Below are 6,000 nucleotides of genomic sequence, written 5' to 3' on the forward strand. Positions count from 1 at the left end.
GCAATAATAAGACAAAGACAATGAAAATAAGCAGAAGCATTGAAAATATCAACTGCATTGTGAGTGGAGAACCTATAGAACAAGTAAAACATTTCAGCTACCTAGGTACAATTTTTAGTGAAGATGGTATATTAAACATGGAAATAGACAGCAGAATAAACAAAGTTGGTATGGTAAAAAGTCAACTGAATAAATTTATAAGGAATAAGAGAGAAATTAGTCAAAACACTAAATTAGCTGTATAGAAGACAGTGTTCAAACCAATTTTAGCTTATGGATCTGAGAGCTGGATCAGAAATAAAACACTTGACCATAGATATGAGTCCTGAGAAAGATTAGGGGCATGAACAGATGGCATCAATAGCAATATCATATTAAAAATGAGGATATTGGGAAAGAACTTGACATTGTTAGCGTTCAGGAATGAGCTAGCACAGCTAATCTCAGATGGTATGGTCACTTAATCAGAATGAGAGAGGAAAGTTTAGCAAAAGTGTTCTCTGCCAGGCTGGCAGGAAAAAGACCCAGAGGAAGACCAAGATATAGGTGGATTGATACAGTAAAAAGTGCCTTAGAAGACAGAAATATAAGATCTGATAATGTTGGAGTCTTGACAGGTAACAGATTGATTTGGAGGAAAATCATAGATAGGATGTTAGTAATGATGTAAGTTTTTCATGTAGTACTATCATATCCTGTACATCCCTTGAGGATACATGTCAGGAATTTGATGATGATGGTGGTGAAGATACATGCCATTTCTTGTACATTTCTTCTATACAGTGAAATGAGGTTTGTTAATAACTTCATGCATGTTTTCATTTGGTGAGGATGCTTTCTGTCCATATACTGATGAGTGTTGAGTCGTCACTACAATGAAAAGACTCATCATCCATCAGTATTACAATATCTTGTGATAGTGAAGCAGGTGCTAAAAGATCTAAAGAATGAGATTGGTCTTGTGGCAAATGCTGTGTGGATATTTTTGTTTTTTTATAGACACTCCAGATACATTAGTTAAAGTAACAATTTGCAACATCATCTTTTGATTCTCTTCAAATCGAGATCCCTAAAATCATAAATCATCCTTTCCCCGAAACCTATTATGAGTCAAGTTAACTTTATAAGATGTACAACAATAAAGAGGAGATCAGTTTATTTCTTGGTCCCTCTATTTGACACTGTTGGAAGTTTTTTGATACCTTAGTTTTTTTTTTTTTGACATCTCTATTTGACACCTTAGCTTTTCTGTTTATAAGAAACTTACTGAAAGAAACACTCTTCACAAAAAAATTAGAATTGTGAAGTCCCCTGCCTGCAGAACACATGTAATGTGTAGTTCAGAGGATTCTCATAGACAAGAATTTTATACAATGTATAAAAAATATTATGATCTTGATGCTTACTTTGCATCCAAATTATAAAACATCTTGAATGACTGCTTTCCAACTAACAATACATCATTGGATAAAGGAATTTCTATATGAACTCTTGAGATGCATTCAGAAATGCATCCAGGGTTGCATAAAAAAATTACTATCTGTTTTGTCCTGCATTCCTTAGGTCAGGAGTTTACCAGATTCCTTCTTCCTGTTCTTCAATTCCAGCTAGATGGGTCATATGTTGGTATCTTATGATCAGAACATATGGATTTCACCACCATTTTCTACAACTCAAGCAACGTGGTCTTGCAGAATGTAGAGTCTAACAGAGGCGTAGCTGGGGAAAGGGGGGGGGGGGGGGTCCGCCCAGGGCGGCACTTTGAACTTTTGCAGTTAATTCTAAAATACAGTCTCGAGAACTCAGTTCAGAATACGTGCAGCCAATGTCACAAGATACATGATTTGCAATGGAATACAAACCTTATTGAAGTCTGTATGTGATTTCAATCCTATATCTGCAAAAGCCAAGAATGACTAAGATTGGAAAAATAATTTATAAGATTGTAAGGAAAGGAAATAACAATCTGTAAAGCTAATAAGATATAAAATGGCATTGTGAATTAATGAAATGGTCAATATATGTAAATAATAAAATGATTTATTTCATTATATAGTCCAGAATTCTGCATTAATAAAAAATCTGAGAAAAATGAGTCATGCACTTCCTGACTTGTTGAAAAGAAACAAAAGTATAATAAACACAACTTTCCTTACATGATTGCCTTATGTAATTTATATCACTTGAGACGAAAATTAGATGTAAATGGTAATAGTTGGTAATAAAAAGGTATAGTATTTTTTGGTGATGATTTTCAGTTTGCATTCATATCTTCCCTTTCATTGGGGAAATATTTTCGCACTTCGATTGCACCTATCCTTCCCCTCAACTTCAAAATCTAAATCATACTAATTTCAATATATTGGTCAGGTCCGTCGTAGGAAAAGGACTGAGTTCCACACTCCGACTGGCAAAACAGATGTACAGTTGCCAGACAGAAACCATAAAGAAAAATAGGCAAAACAGCCATAAAAATTAATATTAAAATCCATTTTTTAATGCAACTGCCTTATTCACATCCTTTAACGTGGTTTATTCATGGAAAAAATTAACATAAAACAATAAGTTTAAATGCTCATGTCACTTATAAAAATGAGCATTTGTTTCGGACAGAGCATCGCTTTGGTACTTCTGATGTTGAAATCAGGCTCAGCATAGTTTGTGGGGATCAAGGCTATAAGCTTGCAACGGCACTTCGCGATCGGACTTGAGTCAGGTAACTGTACGTCTGTTTCGTCAGTCAGAGAGTGGAACTCCGGATTTTCACTAAGACGGACCTGACCAGTATGTTGCAATTAGTATGACTGAGATTTTGAAGTTGAGGGACGGATATGCAGGCTATCGAAGTACGAAAATATTTTCCAAATGAAAGGGAAGATATGAATGCAAACTGAAAATCACCACCAAAAAATACTATACCTTTATTACCGACTAGTACCATTTACGGCTTGTTATTTCAATAGATTATAATAACTGATTTTGGTAGTGATCGAAAGCTTAAAAAGCCGCATACCTTGAATATTAAACGAGAACGAAAATCATGCTGTGATCGTTGTGACAGTTATTGACATTTTAACAAATGTCTGAGAAACCATCACCAACGACAGCATTCTGCTGATTATCGATGTTAATATGTCTCAAGTAAAATCAGTATATACTATACGCAAAAAAAGACGATTTGTAACTGATTCTTAACATAATTTCTTTAAAATACTATCGTATTCATCAGCTACCAAGAAACAGTAAAAATAAAATAAAATACATGGACTTATCTTCTTAAAACTATAAGAAATATCAAATATTACAATTAAATATGTTACAACTCGAAACAAATGCGACAATTTTTAGAAGAAAAAAAATGAAATTTCTAGAATTCTGTTTATTAATGTTGGTATGAATATACCCGGTATCTCTTGATGTTAAGAAAACAAATGATAAAATCATATTTCAGTATGCCATTTTTTTATTTGGTCATCATTCGTTTTTTAAAAAAAGTTTGGCAATTTTGCACAACACTAGAAATACCAAATGAACCAAATAAAAACAGTGGAGAAGATGAGGTAATCACATAGGGGGGTCACTGGTCTCTCTTTGAAACCATGTCAATTTTATACTTTCGCAATGATTGGTTTATCCTCACAAAAAGTATTTTAATAATGTTCGTTGCATCTATACATATCAACCATACATGACTGGTAAAACAGTACATGCGTATCACAACACACCTGTGTATAATATAATTTAGTTATTTAAATTAAGGGGATTGGCTTTTCATCTTAATTATTTAGTTATATTAGTATTATAATAATATTTAGTTATACTGTGTTAACTAAAATTAGCTATTTTAAGATATTCGAAAAATGTTCACCTTCTTAAAGGCTAAGTTAAATGTGATTCTTTCGTAGTCCAGAGTTAATGAACTGATAAATATCATTTTTGAAATTTCGAGGAATGTTTTCCTCATTGGCACTTAAATTTCCAGCAGGCATATATATAATTATGACATTTTCTTATCAATAAATATAAATAATTAAGGTATATTTTCTTCCCCGCCAGATGACAAAAAGAATAATGACAACAGATGAAACTTAAAAATACACCTTTAAAAAAACAGAAAATACGTAACTATGTTTTTAATGCTATACAATCATAATATCATTTGTTCATTAATGTATACTGCTTTAGGAAAGTGACTTACCTCATCGGTTAACAAAAAATTCCGTTTCCCACATACGAATTGAGATATTTATGTTGCTATTGACACTGCTGCGAAACAGAAGTGAGTTTTCTGAACAGCAATACACAGTAATATTTTTACACAAAAGATAACTCTTCATGCGAATTACATACTAGCCAAATCACAGTATTATAAAGGCATTCTAGGCTTAGCAGCCACTGCATGAATGCTACTATATTGATAATTAATAAGACTAGAATCCCAACCTCAGAAAGAACAAGGCGTTTGACGTATAGAACTTGAATTTGCTAATTTTCTGCATACGTTTACATTTAACTACAAAAACCACTTTCGTTAAAATAATTACACACATATAAAACATTAATAAAACCAAGTACAAATAGAACAACAAAGTAACACCGGTTACGGACGCCATCCACTATAATACCCGCCCTACACCGTTCAAAGTATGCATCACGTGATCATTGTCCCGGATGATAAACCTTATTTCGTGGTATAATAGATTTAAAAGATTTCATTTCTACAAAGACTGATCAGTATATTTATAACTTCATACGTTTATTTCAAGTTCGTTTGCAATAATTTCCTCAGGTGTTAAAGAATGCTGCTTATCTCAAATCAGAGAAAAAAAATAAAAATGATCATTCATAAATTACACGAACTAACGTTAGCCACCAGAAAATAAGAAGCAATTACATTCACATTTGTCGCATCATCATCATCATAATGCTAATTACGGATATAGACCATATTTGTCTATTCCGGTCTCATTATCCATCTAATATCCTTTTTTTTCTGAGCTATTTTGCCAATTCCTGTAATATGTCCTCTGAATTGAAAACCTCTATCCATGATCAGCCCCAGATCACTAGCCTTATCAATTTCCTGTAAACTAATACCGAAGTGCTAAGAGCATTACCTTACCTTTTACAATATTGAACTGGCAACCATTGCGTTTTTCCCTCACTGCCAATTTACTTTAAATCATTCTGTAAGATATCTACATCATCATCACCTATTGCTCTCCTTAGTTTTGCATCATCGACAAACAACAACTGAATATACCCCTTCAAATATTGTTATATCATTAATATACAAATAAAGAGTAGTGATCCTTGTATAGAAACCTGGGGAATTCCACTAATCAACCTCATTCGCCTTGATTCCACTCCACTATACACCACCTTCTGATGTCTATCAGCCATCCCTATCCATGCCACCACCCTTATATCCATTCCCATTTGTTGCAACTTTCGTAATAGTTTTCAAAGCGAAAGTCTGTCAAATGCCTTTGCTAAGTGCAGCAGTATCATGGTGTAGCTATTACCTATATCATGTGCCCCCCAAACTTCAACTTCCTATCCACCAACACACCCAAATCTCTGGCTTCGTCAACCTCCTGAAGTACAGTTCCACCAATGTGATATACTGCTGCTAATGTTTTTTCACCCCAAAATGCATAACCTTTGCTACGTTAAACTGACATCCATTATCATGAGCCCAGACTAAAAATCTATCCAAATCATCTTGCTAAATTTTGACATAATGTGCATTCACTATTGCTGTACCCAACCTTGCATCATAAGCAAATAAATGAACAGTTCTTCTCGGTTCCTTTTCTATATCATTAATGAACAAATTAAATAGCAGCGGTCCAAGAACAGAACCCTGCGGCACACCACTAGAAATTTCTCTACTATGTATTCCAGATAAGATTAATGCGAGCATAGTTGAGAAGAGTCTAAGAAGAATTGTGAAAGAGAACCTTGGGGAAAGAGCAATTGAGTATAGACCAAATAGGG

At 33.8% G+C, this 6,000-nt stretch overlaps 1 protein-coding gene across 1 annotated transcript in view; it reads right to left on the reverse strand.

Moving 5' to 3' along the window:
* LOC150100525 (polycomb complex protein BMI-1-like) overlaps window positions 1-4,531 on the reverse strand; it is a 265,230-nt gene extending 260,699 nt beyond the window's left edge. The window contains exon 1 of the mRNA XM_090402672.1: window positions 4,199-4,531. The gene's annotated coding sequence lies outside the window, so the exon portion shown is untranslated. The remainder of the gene's footprint in view (window positions 1-4,198) is intronic.
* Between the last annotated feature and the right edge of the window lie 1,469 nt (window positions 4,532-6,000).

Source organism: Typopeltis vanoorti, chromosome 13 (assembly GCF_054136105.1).
Source record: "Typopeltis vanoorti isolate ZY-2024b chromosome 13, IOZ_Tvanoo_1.0, whole genome shotgun sequence".
NCBI classification, from domain to species: domain Eukaryota; kingdom Metazoa; phylum Arthropoda; class Arachnida; order Uropygi; family Thelyphonidae; genus Typopeltis; species Typopeltis vanoorti.